The sequence below is a fragment of the Asparagus officinalis genome, chromosome 4 (assembly GCF_001876935.1).
Source record: "Asparagus officinalis chromosome 4, Aspof.V1, whole genome shotgun sequence".
NCBI classification, from domain to species: Eukaryota; Viridiplantae; Streptophyta; class Magnoliopsida; order Asparagales; family Asparagaceae; genus Asparagus; species Asparagus officinalis.
Genome location: NC_033797.1, coordinates 39,523,249 through 39,545,846, shown reverse-complemented (window position 1 = coordinate 39,545,846; position 22,598 = coordinate 39,523,249). Strand labels below are relative to the sequence as shown.

Below are 22,598 nucleotides of genomic sequence, written 5' to 3'. Positions count from 1 at the left end.
GCATCATGTAGAACATGAAATAAGTTTCTGGCATAAGGGACAGACCTTCATTTCGGTAGGATCTGATACTGCTAAAAGACGCTTGATAAAAGCATTCATTGCAAAAGCGACATCTTCCCCTGAGGTATTTGTAATACAGAAGGAAAATAAATTAAAATTTAAACTTTTATAGGAAAAAAGTCAATAATCCCCTTCTATAACAAGATAATGATGTCATTTTGACATACGCATGATGAGATTTTAACATATCTAAACAAATGTAAACCTGTACAATGCATCATATTGCATTAATTCAGGTACTATATCTTTGAGGGGGACTCCGGTAAAAGGTGAGTTTGATTTTTCCTTTTCTTCGTTGTGATTTCTCAGAGAGATTACTCCTCTATTTATAGGCCAAAATTCCATCATCTCCACCCCCTCAAACTGCCTCTGAGAGATTTTCTCTCAACAAACTCCATATCCCATGTTTCTCTTCACTTGAGAAGCATTGATTTGGTCACACAAGACCAAGTCAGACTAACATCTCCCATTTGACCAAATCAATCAAGTGACATGCCTCTCACTATCCGTGAGATCGGATATTTCTGCTTACCATTACTCCCACTATCCGTAGAGAGTAACTCTTATTTCATTATTCATAAAATTTTACTTGGACTTATTTATTCCTAAGTCCCATCAAACTTACATGTTTGATAAAAGATTCCGCTGGTATTTCTTTTGTCAAAGGATCAACAATCATATCTGTAGTAAGGATATAAGTCACTTTGACTTCTCCATTTTCTACAATATCTCGAATATAGTGATACTGGATCTCAATATGTTTTCCTTTGGAGCTATTCGCGCCACTATTGATTAAGCTAATTGCTGCTTGATTATCACAATAAATATCAATAGGTCCTTCTAACAAATTGAGATCAAGATCAATCAAAAACCGTCTTATCCAAACAGCATGTGTAGTTGCCATACTGTAAGCTATATATTCAGCTTCTTGCGTATATCTAGCAACACACCCTTATTTCTTGCTACTTCAAGAAACAGCTCCTTCTCCAAAGATGAATAAGTGTCCCGAAGTGGACTTTCCATCATCTTTATCACCTCCGAAATCAGCATCGGAATATCCGAGGAGTTCAAGTGAATCAGCTTGATAAACTAACCTATGAGTCAATGTACCTCTGATATACTTCATAATCCTTTTAACAGCTTCCCAATGTGCTGGTCCTGGATTACTTTGATATCAACTGACTAGACTCACAGCATAAGCTATATCAGGTCTGGTGCACAATATTGCATACATCAAGCTTCCAATTGTTTGAGCATAAGGAACATCTAATGACTTCTGCCCCTCTCCAGGGCTTTGCTCTTTACATAATCTCTTTTCCATAACTAACGGAGTTGGTGCCGGATTAGAATTCTCCATTCCAAACCTTTTAAGAATTGATCTTAAATATTTTTCTTGGTTTAAACTTAGCATTCTAGACTTTCTATCTCGAATTAATTGAATTCTAAGAATATATGATGCATCTCCCATGTCTTTCATCTCAAACTTTTCGCTGAGATCTGCCTTGGTTTTATTCAACATTTCTATGTCATTTCCAGTGAGCAGTATATTATCCACATATAAGGATAATATAGTAAACTTGCTCCTATTTTTCAAGACATATACATAATTATCTAATTTATTTTGAATAAAATTAAGTTTAGTAACTGCATCATGAAATTTAAGATACCATTATCTAGAAGACTGCTTTAAATTATATAAAGATTTTATTAATTTGTAAGCTTTATGTTCTTGTTTTTTCACCTGAAAACCTTCAGGTTGTTGCATATATATTGCTTCCTTCAGCTCTCCGTTAAGAAATATGGTTTTAATATCCATTTGGAATAATTCCAAATCAAGATATGCAACAATAGCCAAAATAATTCTAATGAATGCAAATTTAGCTACGGGAGAATATGTCTCCTGAAAATCTATTCCTGCCTTCTGGTTATAACTCTTGGCAACTAACCGTGCTTTGAATTTATCAATAGATCTATCAACATGATATTTCTTTTTGAGTACCCATTTGCATCCTATGGCTTTTCTATTTTCTGGTAGATCACATAACTCCCATAACTTATTCTTTTCTATGGAATCAAGTTCTTTTCTCATAGATTCTAGCTATAAAGTTGATTCATGCGATTTCATCGCATCAGAAAAGGTTAAGGGATCTTGTTATTCTATATTTGTATCTACCGAGAAACATAATGGCTCACATGAATATAAATAGTAATCATCCATCTATGAAGGCAGTGTTCTTGGCCTTTTGTTGCCTACAACCAGTTGATTATGTACATTATTTTCCATAAGTATTTCATCGTTTTTTAGGTTAGGTTCATTCACAATATCAGGGTCATTAGTGGGAGCATCACTGTAATAATCATTATCTATTACAGTTAGAGGTTCTGTTTCCTCTTGAACTTGTTCCTCTTCCTCTAGATTCTCTAGAAATGTAGCATCTCTGCTTTCAATGACTCATTTTTTTTATTGTAAAACTTATAACCTTTTGACTTTTCTGAATATCCTATGAATCTACACTTTATTATTTTAAAATCCAACTTAACTCTAAGTTGACATGGAACGAGAACATGAGCTATAGATCTCCACTTTCTGAGATGACTCAAATTAGGTTTCCTCCCATTCCATAATTCATAAGGTGTAGATACAACTGATTTGGTGAGAATTCTATTTAAAATGTAGTTTGCAGTTAACAATGCTTTTCCCTAAAAGTTTTTAGAGAGACCAGAATGAGACAACATGTATCTAACTACATTAAGTAATGTTCTGTTTTTTCTTTCAGCAACATCATTCTGTTGTGACGTATATGGCATTGTTGTATGCCTTTTAATTTCATGCTGAATACAATAACTTTTAAATTCTTTAGAATTATATTCTCCACCTCTATTAGTTCTCAGAATTTTGATTTTCAATCCAAGTTGATTTTTAACTTCTGTCTTATATCTCTTAAAGCAGTCAAAAGCTTCTAATTTTCTGGATATAAGATAGACGTGTGCAAACTTGGAATAATCATCTATAAAAGTAATAAAATATTCTTTATTACTATGAGTTTTGACACTTAGGGGACCATAAATATCCGAGTGTATCAATCCTAAAAGTTCATTGGCTCTCTGTCCGTCAATAAAACGTTTTCTAGTCATTTTATCAGTTAAACAATGTTCACATGGTGACAATTGAACATTAGATAGTGCAGGAAGCAAGTTTATTCTGATAATTTTTTTTATTTTTGAAATACTAGCATGTCCTAGTCTAGAATGTCACAATACAGACTCAAAAATATAACAAGATGAGTAGTTCAAATTCAAAATTTCATTATCAAAATTATTACAAACTACTGGAAGAATGCATAATTCATGCTCGGACATATATTTTCCATAGCATACACTTTATTATTCTTGCCTATAGAAACCTTGTTATTATAGAACCTAACTTCCAGTCATTTCTTCATCAAGCTGGGAACAGAGATCAGATTGCGCCGAATTCCTGACGCATAGAACACATCTTTCAGGATAAGAATATTGTCCCTAAGATCCAATCTATATGAACCAATACCTTCTACATCGAGATAGATATTATTTCTCATATAGATTCTCTGTTCTCCTTTCTTAAGCTCAGTGAATTCTATGACTCCTTTCTTGTCCTTTGTGATATGTCTAGTCGCACCGGAGTCGATCCACCAACCACTGATATCCGTCATCACAGCATTACATTCTGTCACACCGATAAATTCCCTTTTGCTAGTACCCCTTGTTCTGGATGCTTATAGCCTTCCTTATTCTCCTGCTTTTCACCTTGTGGTAATTGGGCTTGAAATGCCTAAACTTTTCACAATTGTAGCAGGCTCCGCGGGGTACTTTCTTTCTCTTGAATTGCTGTGACTTTGGTCGTCGCGTTTGTGGTTTACTAGGACCAGAGTTTTTATAGCTTCTAGTATTATGCCTCTGGCGGACATAATTCAGCTCCTGCTGCACAATATTCAGTTCTGGTTTCTTCTTACTGGCTATTAAGTTCTATTCTATCGCTAGATGCATAGAAAGATCAGTGACAGACTTAATGACGGGATTCATTCTTAATGTGGTGGCAGCCACAACAAGTGAAGGGGGGAAGAGTATTTAGAATGATTGCCACTTACATTCTTTCCGGGATTTCGGTCCCAGTAGTGGATAGGTCCTTAGCCATGACAATTATTTTATTTATATGCTCTACGACATTGTCTCCCTCTTACATACGACAAGAATTATACTTATGCAAGAGTAGTTGAATGTTAACTTCAGAGATAGTGTCGTATTTCTCTTTTATTGCATTCCACATATCCATGGAAGTCTTATAAGTTTCAAAAACTTTGATTAAGTTATCTTCCATCTTTTATTGCATTCCACATATCCATGGAAGTCTTATAAGTTTCAAAAACTTTGATTAAGTTATCTTCCATGAACATGAGCATAAGAAAAACTTTGATTAAGTTATCTTCCATGAACATGAGCATAAGGCTTTTCGCCTTTTTGTCTTTCGACTTTTACTGTTTAAACCCTTTCTTTTCTTCAGGTGTTGATTTATCAGTAAGGGTTGGAACAGTGGTTTTAATTACATCATCAATGTTATCATGAATAAAAACATATCCTATTTTTCTATGCCACATATCATAATTACTGTCATTAAATTTGTCAATTTTCCCTAGTTCTGATAGAACGAGTTTACTAGTCATTCGGTAAAGAACAAAAACTGATTTTTAATTTTAAAATATGTATAAGGTTGACATTTTAACAATTATACTAAAAATAAAGTTAGATAAATAAATTAATTAATTAAAATGAACCTGATTTTTGTGAGTTGAGAAACGTAGTTCCAATGAAAGCAAGGTCGTCATTTAGTGGTGTTGACCGAAGAATCTGTTGTCGAAGTTTCGATGTCGTTTCTGACTAGATTAGAGATGATCTACTCAACTTGGAACAGCCGGGCCAACAAACAGCACAACACTTAAGGCCCAACAATGAAAACCCTTCTCTTGAAATCAAAAGATTTTTTATATATAATCACTCAGGCCCAACTAAAAAGGCCCAATAACTAACAGTCTCCTCTTCTTTTCAACATCAGATCTAACCCACGACACTTCACCCAAAAATCTCCTCTTCTTCTCAACAACCCTTCTCTTGAAACCCTAACTCCAAATCAGCCACCGTCGTCGTCACAGAGGAGTCGTTGTCGTGGTCGTTGATCGCAGCGGAGTCGTCGAGTCGTCTTCATCGTCAATCGAAGCAGTAGAATCACAGCAGAGTCATCATCGATCGTCGAGGCAGCCGTTGAGTGAAGCAGTCGTCGTCGACGTTCGAACGCAAAGCTCGAGATGGCGACGCTCAAGGAGTTGAGGATTGAAGCTTGCTCTGATACCAGTCTCTGAACATAGAGAAGAAGAGAAAGAAGATATCTTTGAGGGGGGCTCCGGTAAAGGGTAAGGAGTTCGATTTTTTCTTTTCTTCGTTGTGATTTCTCAGAGAGATTACTCCTCTATTTATATGCCGAAATCTCATCATCTCCACCCCCTCAAACTACCTCTGAGAGATTTTCTCTCAACAAACTTCATATCCCACGTTTCTCTCCACTTGAGAAGCGTTGATTTGGTCACACAAGACCAAGTCAAACTAACAATGTCTTTGTTCAATTTAACTTCTTGTTTATAATGGGATCAAATCATTATAATTTTAGTTTGATTACTTTCTATTTAAATTGAAATATAACCTAGTCTCTACAGTTTAAATGTAAATGTACAGACAAAAGAATTATCACAAACACACAAGTTATGCTTGTCAAGTACATGTATTATCTATGCTACCTGATAAAAAGCTTAGTGAGGATAGATAGAAGTGGAGGAATGGGAAAAATTCCTCCAACCGTAGTACAACCAAACAATAAATAAGACCTTGAATATTGCAGACCGTAAAAAACAACAAATTCATGAACCTAAAACATTAGAATACTTCTATTAATACTAAATTTTGAATTATAAAAATTAAATAATAATTACAATTGATGAGGTCGATTGTGGAAGAGGTGCATAAAAGTGACATGAGCAACTTTTTGCATCCAGATTAATGATAATTGAAATGGTTCATAAAAGGGAAATAAAGATAATTAGATACAAAACTATGATAGCAAAAAAGAATTCAACTTGCTACTTAAATAAATAAAAAATGTTGCACGTCAATATTTAAATCAATAAATAAGCCAAAAAATATACAAAAATAACATTGTGCTAAAGTTGATCTATACCCATTGCTTTAATAAAATGATATGTTTTTTAAAATGGTCTGTGTTAGTTTTCTTAAAATACATGGCTGCAATTTATATTTTTAGTCACATGCATTGCATTATGCACGCGCAATTTAGCTAGTACTTCCTTAAGAATTTGTTTCGTTCACATGCATGTCTCTCGTGTCCATGTCCTACATCTATGTCCATGCTTTATGGAAACCATGTACTTTAAAAATTCATGAAAAGATACTAATATGATATGGTACCTTCAAATTTTGGGGTTCAAGAGATTTGAGGTAGTCCAAAAGTTCATTCTGACCATTTGCTGACCTTCTTGCCACTTGACGGTTCAGTTCCTCAATTTCCGCTTCAAGGTATTCTATATATTTCCTGCATCCATTTGTTCAGGCCCATAATCCTTATTCCATTTAATAACTTCTCCTGTCACTTTCTTTTGTGTACCAAGTGCATAATCCTGCTAATCCCACATGATAACAAGTATAATACAATTACTGCATTAAGATAAAACATACAATACACGTGTTATGTGACGTAGAGGCATGCAGTAAAATGCTGTCAAGATCGCATATAACTCTCTTAGATTATTCCGCATCTCTGACTCTTCACTGAACCTAAGTTATTGGATTCCAGTTAGATATTTTCTCCTAAAGTCCAGCACTTTTGGCAAGTTCAAGAGTCAAAATATTATCTAAAGCTTTTATACAGAGAACTTGATCTTCATTTGCATTGTGACCTTTCTTTTTGAATTGATAGCTCACTATCATCATACCATTTTTATACTATGATTATTATAAATTATTATCATTTCTTTATAAATAAATCCTTGACTAAGAACGTAAGCAAGAAATTTGGGTTACTAAAACCTGTCCCCTTTAAATAGGTCAAGCATGCAAGAACCTTTAGATTATAATCCATTTGGCTTATAATCCTCAAATGGATTATAAGTCAAGTGAACTATAAGAGTGTTAGGTAAGTTTAGTGAGTTATAATCCATTTCTAACACTAAAGTGTTTGATAAATGGGTTACTTATAATCCATCACTAGTAAAAAACTGGGCATTGGCGATGGATTTGAAATCCGTCACCAATACAAACATTTGCGACGAGAACAACCTTGTCTCCAATGTTGCATTGGCGACGGATCCGATCCGTCGCCAATATTTTCCCGTCGCCCATCGCTAATAAGTATTGGCAACGGATTCGATCCGTCGCCAATACTTATTGGCGACAGATGCGTTCCGTCACCAATACTTATTGGCGATGGATCGAATCAGTCGTCAATACTTATTGGTGACGGATGCGTTCCGTCGCAAATAAGTATTAGCGACCGAGCAAATCCATCGCTAATAAGTATTGGCGATGGAATGCATTCGTCGCCAATAAGTATTGGCGATGGATCGAATTCGTCGCCAATGTTTTCCGGTCGCCCATAACCATGGGCGACGGAAAAACATTAGTGACGGATTCGATCCGTCGCCAATACTTATTAGCGACGGATCGAATCCGTCGCCAATGCTAATGTGTCCATCGTAAAAAATTTAATATTAGTGATTGATTATCCCATTGTTAACGAGTGACCCCAACAAAAAATTAAGAATTATTTTAATATTAGTCCCTCAAATCTATAATATTTTAAAAGTAGTCCAACAAATTATGTAAATTGCTAACACATCTAGGGATGTAAATGAACCAAATAATTAACAAATAGTTCGATAATTGTTCAAATAACTATTCAGTCATATGATTATGTAGTTCATTTAACACATTCAAGTTTGCTAACGATTAGAATTTGACCAGATGTATATTCGATTTGAGTTTATTAAATATTCGTTTAAACTTTATCACATGTTATTATTTGTATTATTGCATATATGATGTCATATTTGTGAGTTTTTGGTTTCATCTTTGATTAGTTTAGAGAAAATGATGAGAAAAGTGAAAATGGCGAGAAAATGGTGAGACCAATGAGGATATCATTTTTAGTTATATGCGTTACGAACATATAACCATATTGATTTTGCTAAAGATATACCAGAACTTATCATAGCTCTTTTTAATTAATTAGGAGTTTCATGTTAGTTTTAAAATGTGTTTTTTACTTTTTATGCTAGCAGATTCGATGAGTTCTACTACTCTTTATTCTTTATGCTAGCAGATTCGATGAGCTCTACTATTCTTTATGCTAGCAGATTCTATGTTAGTTTTAAATTTTACTTTTTATTTTTTATTTTTAAAATTTATTTTTTAGTATTCGAGTTTGCTAACAATTAGAATTTGACCATATGCATATTCGATTCGTTTGTCTATTAAATATTCATTTAAAATTGATCACAAGTTATTATTTGAATTTTACATATATGATGTCGTATTTTTAACCACTTACTTAAGTTTTATATACCGATTTTAAGACTCAAATAATCTTAAATCTATTTTCTAATTAAATTTTGATTTACTTAAGTTTTATATACCGATTTTAAGACTCAAATAATCTTAAATCTATTTTCTAATTAAATTTTGATTTAAATATATACAATAATCTTAAATCTATTTTCTAATTAAATTTTGATTTAAATATATACACATCATATATATAGTATAAAGGAATACTTTTTATTTATGAATTTTAATGATACTTGAAAATTAAATTCTTTAGCGAAATAAATATACTTTGATATTCGATAAGTATTCGTGAGTTTTTGGCTTCGACTTTGATTAGTTTAAAGAAAATGATGCGAAAAGTGAAAATGATGAGAAAATGGTGAGATACCAAGGAGATCATTTTTAGTTATACGTGTTATGAACATGTAACCATATTGATATTGCTATTAGCTAATAATATACCAGAACTTATCATAGCCCTTTTTAATTAATTAGGAATATGATATATATTGGAGAAAAAAAAAGTTTTTAATGGAATATTTCTTTAAATTTAACCGATTTTAACTAGGTGACCTAAACGTAAATATTGTGATGATTTGAGGGACGTAATAGAAATATTCATGATTTGAGTGAGTAATTTCAAAATATTGAAGATGTGAGGGAGTTATTTGGAAATACTAAAGATTTGAGAGACTAATATTGAAATATTCCAATCATTGATTCTGAACTCAAGGATGTAAAAGAAAAATTGATAATAATAGTTAGATTTGAGGGATGCAATAGCAATTTCTATGATTTAGGGGACTAATTTAATAATATTAAAACTTTGAGGGGCTAAATTTAAAATATCCAAACATTATCTCAACCCAAACCCTGGCGTCGTTTCTCATTCTCAGCCCCTCTCTTTCCTCTCATTCTCCAAACCGCTGACCCATGACCGCCCGCCCACCCTGACTGCCGCCTTGCCCGCCTGCCCACCCCGGCCGCCGCCTACCCGCTGTCAGTGTCATCACGGTCTATAGTCGACGGTCCAGTCTCCTGACCCGCCGTCCGCGTAGTCGCGACCAGTTCGCCAGCGTCGTCAGATCCCGCGTCGTCGCGTCATCTCCGGCCAGGTCGCCCGCCCTCGTCCATTTCGCCCCTGCCCGCCTCGTGAGATCCCGCCTTGTCTTCGGCCAGTTCTCCTTGTCCTGTGAAGAGAAAGAGTATGGAAATTTACTTTTATCTTGTTTGATGTTTTGTTGATGGTTGTTATGTGTTTGATTTTATGCCGCTGTGAGAAATTTGGAAGAAACGCGAAGGTATTTTGAGGTTAGTTGGTGTGTTTTGATGGCTTTAGTTACTGGGTCAAACTCAAAATTTGATCTTTTGATGGAAAATTGGTTGTCGTGGAGGTTTGAGGAATAGCCATTTAGAGGAAGCATAGGTAAATCCCAAATTGTGGTAATATAGGGGGTAACATATAAATGTTTTTTTATATATATTTGAGACATTTGGAAAGAACAAACCTTCGTTAGGACTTTGTTTAACTACTTATGCTTCCCCTTTTCGTTAGGACTTTATCTGAAACTGAATCAAAGATCTTACATATCTCACATAGATTTTTGTCAATATACTAAGAGTTTGAAATTTAATGACACAAACATCTCAATTACAGTAACCAAACGACATCAATTAAATGTAAGTTTCTCAACTTGATGAACTCCAAATCAATTGGTTTTCATATTCTGTGACCAAAAAAAAAAAGAGTCAGTAGCATGCTGTCACCATTTATTGCAGGTATAAGATTTTCCATGCAGTTGGGAGTTAGCATTAAAATAGTTGGCATTTATTCACAAGCTTGCATAAACCAGGCAAAAAAATTATCTAATAAGGCAACTTTGCAAGCATCTAACAGTATGCTCAACTTTTATCCCAATGATTCATTTCTCAAAAGCATGTCTGAATTCGATAAGTTTTACACATAGATACAAGTCCATCATCAGACATGATAAATTATAATGGGTGAGGGGGAGGGGGGAAAATGATTTGCCTTCTAGTTTCACCATAACTATATCGACAAGTTTTGTCAAATATCCTTACTAAAATTGAACTTAAATGCTACCTTAATGCCAATTATACTTGGTGAGATATATAACACAAAAATATGTTATATATCCATCATAGGTGAATAAAAAATGAGTTAACGGTAGCCGTAGATCCCCGTCCAATAATTACTACCAAATTTTATGGAGTTATAATATAAGATAGACGACTCAAATTTCGGTATGAAATTTAATTCTATATCGAAAATGATCGTTTACCTTATATTATAAGTAGAAATAATCGGTACGTAACTATTGGATCTGTCCAGTTCGGACGGGTTAGGAATATAGTAGTGCGCACATCTAACTTTGTATACTTTGTGCATTTTTCTTTCTAGAAAATTTCGGTCGCACGCACTCGTTGTTCTCCGTGTACAATAAGCGTATGTTGTTATGCGTTTTGGTCTATTATTTACCGATTTCGGTCAATTATCGATACACATAATAACATCCGCACAGTGTACTCGGAGAACAGCGGATAGGTGCTGCCGAAATTTTCTAGAAATAAAAATGCACAAAGTATTCAAAGTTAGATGTAAGCACTACTATATTCTTAATGAGATAGAAGTCTTCCTATGACAGCCGAGAAAGTCTTAAACTAACTTATTGTTTGTTCAAATGTAGACAATGAAGTTTATTACGTAGATATATAGTGTTTAGTCCAATTTAGTGCAACAATGACAATTATAAAAGAGAAAGTTCAACTACTGAGTATTCACAGTAATCAGCTATAGTACAAACTATCAAACTTAAATCATTTCATGAGATATTAAGATAATTAATAATTATACTTAATATATAGATGAGATGAGTTCCTGACAAGTCGTGGATGATATTCCTATTATAAAAAGAAGAGCGGGAGGTGACACTCGATATCATGAAGGATGGGAAGCGTTCCTTGAGTATGCGTATGCGAATTCGAGGAAAAGTTAGAGAAAACGATTTGCTGGTTTGTCCATGTAGCTTTTGCAGAAATAGTGGTTTGGTGGATAGAGTTACTATACAAAAACACTTAGAAAGATGGGGATTTGATGAAAAGTACAAATATTGGAGATTTCACGGAGAAGACGATATTTTACCAGCTGACGAAAATATAAACCTAAGAATAGACGATACACATGCAATGTTCAATGATATTGCCGCAGTTACAGAAGTTGCAGAGGTTCTTGAAGTTCCCGAAGATGCAGGTGTCGAAAATGTTGAAGATGTGCGTGATACCGATAGCTTTAAAAGTTTAATGAAGTTATTGGAAGATGATGAGAAGGATCTGTATGCCGGTTGCGCAGAGTATAGTAGATTGTTGTTTATTCTACAACTGATGCATATTAAGACCCTCAGCGGAATGGAAAATAAATGTTTTCAAATGCTTCTTAATTTACTATGCAAGGTAATTCTGGATGGAGAGAATAGCATACTAGAAAAGTATTATGATGCAAATAAGATCGTTGACGCTCTTGGTTTAGATTACACTAAAATCCATGCGTGTTCTACTGATTGTATTCTGTATTATAAGGATAATGAGAAGCTTGAGGAATGTCTAAAGTGTGGAGTGTCTCGTTGGAGAAATAATAAACGCACTTCAACACGAAAGGCAAATGAGTCAGTTAAGCAGCCGAAGAAAATTCTAGCGAAGATGCTCCGATAGTTTCCCTTGGTCCTTAGGTTACAGAGGCTGTATATGATAAAAGACATAGCTAAAAACATGCGGTGGCATAAGGAAGCACGCGTAGTTGATGGTAAACTCAGGCATCCGGCAGATGCAGATGCATGGGAGCATGTGGATCAATCTTTTCCCTGGTTTTCCACAGAGTGCAGGAATGTTAGACTTGATCTATCAAGCGACGGATTCAACCCGTTTGGTATTATGAGTTCAAGTTGGTCTACTTGGCCAATTGTGTTAATACCTTATAATTTGCCACCTGAATTTTGTATGAAGCAACCGTATATGATCCTTTCATTGCTGATACCAGGCAAACACTCACCCGGTAATGACATAGATGTGTTCATGGAGCCATTAATTGATAAGTTCAAACTTCTCTGGGATGAAGGGGTCTAAACATATGATGCATTTTCCCATGAAACGTTTAATCTCCGTGCTATTCTTATATGGATGATTAATAATTTTCCAGCTTATGCTAATCTCTTCGGTTGGTCTACGAAAGGAACATTTGCTTGTCTTGTATGTGATCCAAAATTTGAAGGCTTTCATTTACAACACTGTCGAAAGAGGTGTTATTGGTTTAACAGAAGATGGTTATGTAAATGACATAAATATAGAGGTAAAAAGTGGGTGAATAAGTTTGATGGACAAGAAGAGAAAAGAGGAGAGCTGCATGTAATGACTGGAGATGAAATTGTAGAATTATTTGAGGGATATCCTAAAATTAAGTTTGGAAAGAGCCAACAAATTTGAATTAACTTGAAATTTGATTGTTCACAGGACACCTTGACTATGCCGCCAACTCTTCTTGCTAGAAAAGCATATACACCACCCGAGAGCTATGATAAGGAGGAAAAGATGACAAAAATTAAGGATATGCATGTAAGTATAAATGTAATTTCATATTTGCACACAAGTATTTCTAATTAGAATTCCTAATTTAATTATTTTTATTGCTATATGTTATTCAGGCGGCACTTGAAGCTTCACAAGACTTTGTCTTGTCCCAATCTTAGAGCATAAAGAACACTCCTACCGATCATAATCGCATGACTAGAGAGTAATGGAGGGAAATTGTTGATGGAGTTTATGATTCTAGACCAATCAAGAAAAGGAGGGTATCTTTATCAAGTGCTAAAGTTAATACATTCTTCACTAGCAGGAATATACAAAGTGACTCGTCCGTGACCTCAAAGCGACCATCTGAGACATTATACGTTGTGGGTAAAATTGGATAATATTTATTGGACAATGTTCAACCCTCCATGTTTTTTCAATATATTCCCATTATTACGCGTGAGCTAGGGGTGCATAATCGACTTGGGATGTTGTGCAACGCCTCAGTGATTGTCCGTCGTTGAAGGAGATTCTTCCTGAGTCGATATACTTAGCTATCTTTAAGTTGGCATTTGCCGAGCATGGAGTTTATGGTGGTGGAGAGGTATATATGACGTGACATATATGTATTTATTATGATTTTTTTGAATATATATACTCTTATGTTGAGTGATAATCTTTTCAGGTTAGAGGAGGTATTCCCGTAAGGAGCAACAGTACGATACAATGTTCTAATGCAGACGACGCTGATAACTGGGATGCCGATAATGACGATGACGAGGAGTGAGACTTGTTCTTATATTTATGTAGTTTTATATTGTGTTAAGACATGTTGTGACTTGAATTTTACCTATATGTAAAATATTTGTGATTTTATTGTGTAGTGAATGAATATTGTTTGAGCATGCGAGATGTGTTGTGATTGTGATTTTATGATGAGTATTGTTCGATATTGTGGATTGATGGATGAGTATTCATGTGGAATGTGAATGTATATAATGGTTGATTTTATGATATATTGTTAAATATTATCATTGGATTGATGTCGATATAGGTTATATGTGTATTCTCGTATGGGAGGTTACTAGAAAATTAAATTTTTTTTACGTAAATATGTACATTGGCGACGGATTACCCCGTCGCCAATGAGTATTGGCGACGGATTGCCCCGTCGCCAATAAGTATTGGCGACTGAATGACCACCGTCGCCAAAGAATTCCGTCGCCAATACGTATTAGCGACGGATTTATTGGCGACGGATCCGTTTCCATCACCAATGTTTATTGATGACGGATTTTGGGGCATTGGTGACGAATTTTCTCGTCGCCAATGTCTAGTTTTTTACTAGTTCATCTTTGCTGTCAAAATGACCAAAGGCATTTAATGCAGTTGGTGGGAGATAAATCAGGCTTGGAATGTTTTGAAATAATGAGGGGTATATTGGTCTCTTACTTGGTCAACCTTGTAGCTCATAAGCCACCAAAAAATAAGCTAGTATACCCGAACTTATTTTTTGATGGCTTATAAGTCAAGATAAGTTATTTGTCAAACATGTCAAAGTGGTTTATAAGCCACTTTGTCCAATTACCAAACATGCTTGTAGCCTTCTAAAGTTACCATTCCTCGATCATTGAAAAAGTGGATACTTGTAAGCATTTCTTCCTTGCTCTTTCTAAGTATCTTCTCCACCAGAATAATTTACCAAAAGATCTTTATTACAGCATTAGCTTATATTTGTAATATGTGTGCCTTCAGGTCTAGAATTTGAACAGAGTAGTCTACATATGAAAGATCATTGCTCAGCAGGTGGGTTTGTATTTTAACATATGAAATTAATCATGCACATAATTCCTCAACATGGATACATGAAATATATTACGCACATTGCATAACTCAACAGGTTCGACAACTTCTTGTCACTGCACTGACTCTACTCTATCTAGAATCTCAAAAGGCCCAATATGTCTTAGGCTTAAAGGAACATTTGAAGATTGACATGTGGGCCTTTTATAGAGCGGATTTTATAAAGAGTTGACGCGATGAGGACAAGAGACAATTTCTTTATTCTTATCACTTTGTTTTTTTACCTCTTCTCTTTTAATTAAACAAAAGAAAATTATTCATCAATTACAGCCCTCTGACATCTCAGTTGCGAATTCACTAAATTTCTCACTTGCTTTCATCATTAGTTATAGGCTTCCATCTATAATTAGATTAACTAAGGTGTATTAGAGAGTAACTGTTGAGATCTACAGAGATCCCTCTACCACTATAATGTAATCTCTGGAAAGGAGATTAGCGAATATGCAAGGGTAAAGTTTATGATGTTTCAAGTTTGAGAAATCGGATGGTGGAAACACTGAAGGCAGAGAAGTGCTTTGGGATACTGAAAATACGCACCCTGCCGAGAATGACTATAAAATCATCATGTCTTGTCTCATTTCTGTGTTTAATCTCTAACTCAAGTTAGGTCAAGTACTATATTGCTTAACCATACAATTCATACATACTATGTATCTGAAATAAGAATTTATGTATCCTTATATAGGATTATTAATTCTCTTTAATCTCAGATATTGTTTCTCTATTAAAACATTCTTGCACCTGCTATGGAAATATTTATGTTGTATTGGTATGTTAAATGCTGACCAATCTATTCAAAGACACATGTACTGATGTACTGCATCAAAAAATGCAATTGGAAGGTGCGATTTAATGCTAAGTAAAATATAATTAGATGTCATTCAATAAAAAAACGAAAAAACAACAAAAGAGAAGGGTGATTACCTTTTTATCATGTACATCATGAAGAGCAACCTGCTCAAGACTTTGTTGCAGTTGCAGACGGTATTGTGCATTCTTAAACATGTAACCAGTCATCATAACGCTGTACATTAGCTGTGCCAAATTTTTAGCAACCTGCAAAAGAAAAAAGGTGAGTGCAATCATGTTATAGATATTGCCCAATTTCTAGTAAAAATAAGGTATGTTGCACATTAATATTGATATAGACGAGTTAGCATAGCACATTGTCTAGAAACTAAAGCAAAAGGCAAAGGTATTACCTATTAATTAAAGCTCTTTCAAGTGGAAGAAGAGCAAGATGACTGCAGTATATGAAAGCTAAAGTCACAGCAAGAAAGAAGATAAAAGTCAAGTACTTTCATAGATGTCAACTTGATTGGAATAAGCTTTTTCCTTTGGTGGAATGGGAGCCTAGTGATATTGAACAACCTTTTTCTGAGGAAGAAGTCCGAAAAGCTATTTTTGATATGAAAGATGATAAATCTCCTGGACCTGATGGTTTTTCTGCTGTATTCTTTCAGGTCTTTTGGGAAACTGTGAAATCTGATATTATGAGGCTGTTTGAGGAATTTTATGAAGGTAGACTGGAAATAAATAGACTCAATTATGCTCATATAGTTCTTATTCCAAAAAAAATGTGGCTTCAATGGTTAATGATTATACACCTATCAGTTTACTTAATGTGATTTATAAAATAATCACAAAAGTGTTGACTAACATGTTGAATCCTAAGCTGGAATTTCTTATTGATCCCGTTTAGTCAGGTTTTATAAAAAACAGATTTCTAATTGATGGGGTGACAGCTGCTCAGGAAATTATTAATGATTGCTTTCAGAATAATAGAAAGGGAGGAATTCTATTAAAGTTAGATTTTGTGAAGGCTTATGATATGCTAGATTGGGATTTTATCCTGGAGGTTCCGAGGGCCAAAAAATTTGGCACTAAGTGGATAAATTGGGTGAGCTTATGCTTAAAAGGGTGTATGTCTGCCATTAATATAAATGGAAAAATTGATAGTTGGATTATGTCCAAAAGAGGAGTACGTTAAGGTGATCCTTTATCTCCTCTTTTGTTTGTTTTGGTAGCTGATTCTTTCACCAGAATGTTGAATTTAGCAGTTGAGGCTTCTCTTATTGAAGGATTAGGTCCTAACAGTATGAGTCAGAAGGTTTGTTGCCTTCAATATGCGGATGATACTCTGATTTTTTGTAAAAACAAAAGAGAACAGCTGACAATTCTGAAATTGATTTTATATTGCTTTGAATCAGCATCTGGTTTAAAAATAAACTTTAATAAGAGCTTGCTTATTGCTCTTGAGGATAATGAGGTTTTGCAACATAATTTGGCTGGTATGTTGAATTGTAAAAGTGGAAGCTTTCCTATTACGTATCTTGGAGTTCCTTTGAGACCTGGAAAATTAAAAAAAAAAGATTGGTCTCCTTTAATTGAGAAGTTCGAGAGAAGATTAGCTTTATGGAAGGGGAAATCTTTATCAAGAGGAGGAAGATTAGTGTTAGTTAATACAGTTCTTTCTTCCATGCTAATTTTTTGGATGTCATTCTTCTTGCTTCCCGTGTGGCTTATTGATAAAATTGACACAATGAGAAGAAGATTTCTGTGGACTGGTTCTTTGGAACATAAGAATTCTTATAATTTGGTTAAATGGGAAGAGGTGTGTAAACCTAAAAAGTTTGGTGGCTTGGGTATTATAAATATAAAAATTATGAACAAAGCTTTATTGGGGAAGTAGATTTGAAAGTGGTTTGATAATAAGATGGATCTGTGGAAATAAAAAAGTTTTTAAAAATATTTTGAGAATAAAAATAGGACAGAATACTTTTATTCTGGTAGAAGAATCTTATCACATTCTTGGAAGAATTTTTTTGTTAATACTGAAAGCTTTTTGTGCAGTACTCGTGTAGAAGTGGAGAATGGAAATCAAACTCTATTTTGGCTTGACAAATGTACAGGTGCAAATACACTGGCTTCTATGTTTTTTTTTTTTAATATTGCATCTTCCCCTTTTGCTTCTATTAGCAGTTTGAGAAAAAAAAAATAATGAATGGATTTGGGATATTCAATTTCAAAGGCAGTTGACTGGAAATTTGGTTTTCCAATATGTTAATATGTTGAACAATATTATGCTTGCTAATTTTGTACACAGGGAAGACAAAATATTTGGATTTGGGAAGCAAAAGGCAAGTTTACTGTTAAATCTTTTTATCAATTTCTTATTGATGGAGGTATTTGGATTTGGGAAGCAAAAGGCAAGTTTACTGTTAAATCTTTTTATCAATTTCTTATTGATGGAGGTTTAAGATATGATTGCACAAATCTTTGGAAACTCCTTGTTCCTTTAAGGGTGAAATTTCTGGTCTGGTTGGCTTTAAGGCATGGATTAAACACAAAAAAAATTGGAAAAGAAAGGAGTTCATATGGATTTGATGTATTGCTTTTGTTCCAAAGAAGAGGAAAATTATCTTCATCTTTTTGTAAAATGTGAGTTTGTATACTCAATATGGAGATCTATTCAATATAAATTAAAACTTGAAAAAGATTTTACTTTGTATTCTTTAAAAGAAATTTGAAATACTTGGACTAAGGAGGAGAATGATAGCTGGAATATTGAAAGAGATGTGATTATTTGTTCTCTTATTTGGTGTATTTGGCAGGAAAGAAATGATAGAATTTTTTTCAAATAAGAGGAGGAGATCACTTGAGCTTTTGGGCAAAATTTTGACTTTTGCGAAATTTTAGATAGGTTCACAGATGGTATCTGATCGTGCAGCTAGATTGCAAGAGAGGAGGAAAAGGGCAAGGATTTTTGCTGCAAATGCCAGAGTTCCTATACCTGCTACTGGGAGCAGTGTTTTCAATGCGCGAGGCGCAATACGGAGCGCAAAGCATCTTTACGCGCACATGCGCAAGGCGTAACGCGATGCGCGCGCCCGAGTGATGCGAGGCGCACACCACACACATAATATTTCAATATATGTAATCAAGCGCGAAAGAACATGTTTTTAGAATTTACATGAAAAATATCATGATAAATAATATCTTGCTACAAAATCATAATATATTGCCTTAATTTCTGATGCTAACACCCAACATAGTAGTAAATTTTATAAATTTTCAAATCAAATGTTAAATCAAGACATATCCAAACTAAGGATTAGTAATGGTCCTCAATTGAAATTTTCAAATCAAATGTTAAATCAAGACATATCCAAACTAAGGATTAGTAATGGTCCTCAATTGAAGGTTATTAAAAAAGCCTAAGTTAAATCAAGACATATCCAAACTAAGGATTAGTAATGGTCCTCAATTGAAGGTTATTAAAAAAGCCTAATGGATTTATTTTTCTTTTTGGGATATGGAATATCAAGTATAAAGACTCGATTGAAATGTTAACAAATAAAACTATATGAAGAAATGTACTACATGCATCCTACATAAAGTAGGGATGTACGCGAGGCGCAAAAGGCGCTGCTGCATCAGATGTGGGGCGCTTCGCCACCGCCCCGCATTGTAAGGCGCATGAGGCGCAATGAGGCGCGCGCCTTTGAAAACACTGACTGGGAGTGCGGTAGATACGGTGATTTTGCTGGAATGAAGGCTAATCCTAGAAAAGTGAATTTGTTTTGTTGTTTAAATATGAAAACTCTGTATAAGTGTTGGTATTATGCTACATTTTATGCTATGTTGTTGATAGATGATAGTAGGGGAGGGGAACTGGGGCAGTTTATTGTAAATCATAGTTGATTTAGTGTACACATTCTTGATTGGGGATGTGTATTATTTTGTAACAACCAATTTTGTTTAATTTAGCTGGCTGGATTACTATTTTGGTAATCCATCCTTTTTCTCAAAAAAAAAGTCAAGTACTTTCTTTTGATATTGCGTATAACATATCAATTTATGTTGAAATTAAAAGAGTGAAACCCGACCATCCTCTTTATTTGTAGTATTAGAATGCTAAGCTTCTAAATCATCCTGTTCTATTTTCGGTTACTCCTTTTTATATTGTTCTATCCTAATTCCAATCCTGTCATAATTCACAACTGAAGATGCATGTAACCTTATCATATTCCCATCTATCCTCATCTTTACAAGTTTGAGCTAAGATATAGGCTCTTGGCTCTCCCTTTTATGTTCACTATTTTCTTAATATTTTAATACTAGAAATAAAGAGGATTTGACTAGAATTTAGCAAATATAAAAGAATATTTAACAGTGTTGAAACATGTTAGATAATAATAGATTTTAGGGTAGTAGTAACAATTGTTTTTAGCATTATAATGTCAGGGATGACTCACCATTGTAACAGTTACTGCAAAAAATTGTGGGGGGAGTGATCCAATCATATTTGTCACAGTTTGCCGCAGTGCTTCAACAACCTATACACATTAAGAAAAATGGGGAAGAAATTCAAGCAAAAGCCAAAAATACATTACCCAAATTCTGTTGTTAATACAGTTCCTGTCACCAAATGCAAAGAGAGAACTTTCCATGCAATGGAGATAAATGCATCAAGCAATAATATATACCTGCTGAGGTGCCCTCTTAGTAAATAACTCCATAAATTCTGGTTGAACATATTTGACATATTCAAGAAGAATTTCTCTCCTGCTCTTAGGCTGAAGGTTAGGAATAAAAAATAAGCAAGCATCAGATAGATTGTGCAAGGAATGTATACATATATCCTCAAGAAAAATAAAAATCTTCAAAATGATGATACTAAATATAACAAAATAACAAATACATATAGCAACAAGCGCGATTCATCAGGCAGGAACCCAAAAAACAGACTAGTCAGAACAGTTCATGAAAATTATGTATAAAAATATCCTGAATTTTGAATGCATAGTCATGGAAATTGTCTAGAATTAGAAACAACCATGGTAACAGTCATGGCTTAACTGTTCATTCTGTTCCTAATCACCGACTGATTCTCTTTCTATTTCTCTTCTTTTTATTTATCCTAATTTGTCCTTCACATCAGTTAGTGCCGTCAAAATGACACCCTTAAACACAATTCTTGTTATTACATCGAACTTCTTATTCAACAAAGGAACTAAAATTCTCTCAAATGTTAGAAACAAGTTAAGATTCCTCCCTTGCTCCTCACGTGATACATAAATACGCATTCTCAGCATATCTATTTCTAAAAATATCGAATTCATCTGGCATCATTTGTGTATAAAAATTTATCTATTTCAGTATGTTGCATTTCCGTGAAAAAAGCTATGTATCATTATAATTACTTTTGTCCATTTTTTTTGAAATATCACTTTTATCACCTTCGCATGCTACCACAGATATCATGTGTGTTTCTATGCTCAATACAGACCTTCTTTACTCTCATCATGAGAACATTGCCTACTAATAACACATTTCCAACCGTTACGCTAGCATGCTCCAAATTGTAGCAACAATAGCAACAAGGGAATCTTGAAGGCCACAATTCTATCTTCTATAAAGTCAAACCCTATAAGTACACTTTTTTTAAATAATCATGCAGTAGCTTCTTCTGTTGGATGTGTTTCCCGGGTTTTGTCAATTTTAACATGTAAGACAGTCTCTGATTAATGACGAGAAGCAAAAAATTAGCCTTTGTGTTCTTCTCATTTACCTCACAAAGTGAGAGACAAAAATTCTGATTCGTCCAATTCTCTTCCCGATTCATGTTTCACCAGGCAATATCCCCACTCAAACAAGAAAAGAAAGATCAAATCTTTTATTCAAAAGAAAAGGTGCTGGTTACTCTAGCTACCTACATTCAGTGATCACTATAAGCATGCCAAGTACTCAAACTGAGTCACACTTTCAAAGATGAAAATTTTTCCAATTAACCCAAAAATCCTCTCAGAGGCATTAGTTCAAACACATGGAAGCCACTTGCAGAAAAAGCAACCGATCTATCTAAATCCAAAGAGGGGGAAATGGGTATTTACCAGAGTGCCACTGGGGGCCTTGGAATCACCAGCGGAGGCGAAGCTATCGGATCCAAAAATCCCAGATGCCTTAACCTTCAGTCGGCATCTGCTGTTTCTCCGCAAGCGGAAAGAAACGAGAGAAGGAAAGCAAGAGGAGAATTGGGAAGGCGAAGGGCGAGAGCGAAGGCAACAAGTTGATGGCGGAGCTAAAAGAGAAGACATGAGAGAGCGAACGATAGAAGGGAGAATTTGGCAACTATTTGCCACTTTCTGACGTGCTACTTTATGTACTTGATTGGACTGCCGTGAACGAATTGGTAGGGGACAGGGTGGCAAACGGGTAAAACCGAATCGAGCCATATAAATTTTGACCCGACTCATATAATAACCACAAATCGGATCATCTGGTTTATGAAACGGGTTATCCATAGATCTAAATGACTCATTTAATTATTTTATAATTTTCATGTAATTAACATAGAGTCTATGGATAAAATTTTTATGATCATAGGTTTTGTTACTGTTTAGACCACGTTTATTTTTTGTTCCTAGACTAGAGGGTATTATATTTCC

At 34.5% G+C, this 22,598-nt stretch overlaps 1 pseudogene; it reads right to left on the bottom strand.

Annotated features, from left to right (window-relative positions):
* LOC109837234 overlaps window positions 1-22,331 on the bottom strand; it is a 23,338-nt pseudogene extending 1,007 nt beyond the window's left edge.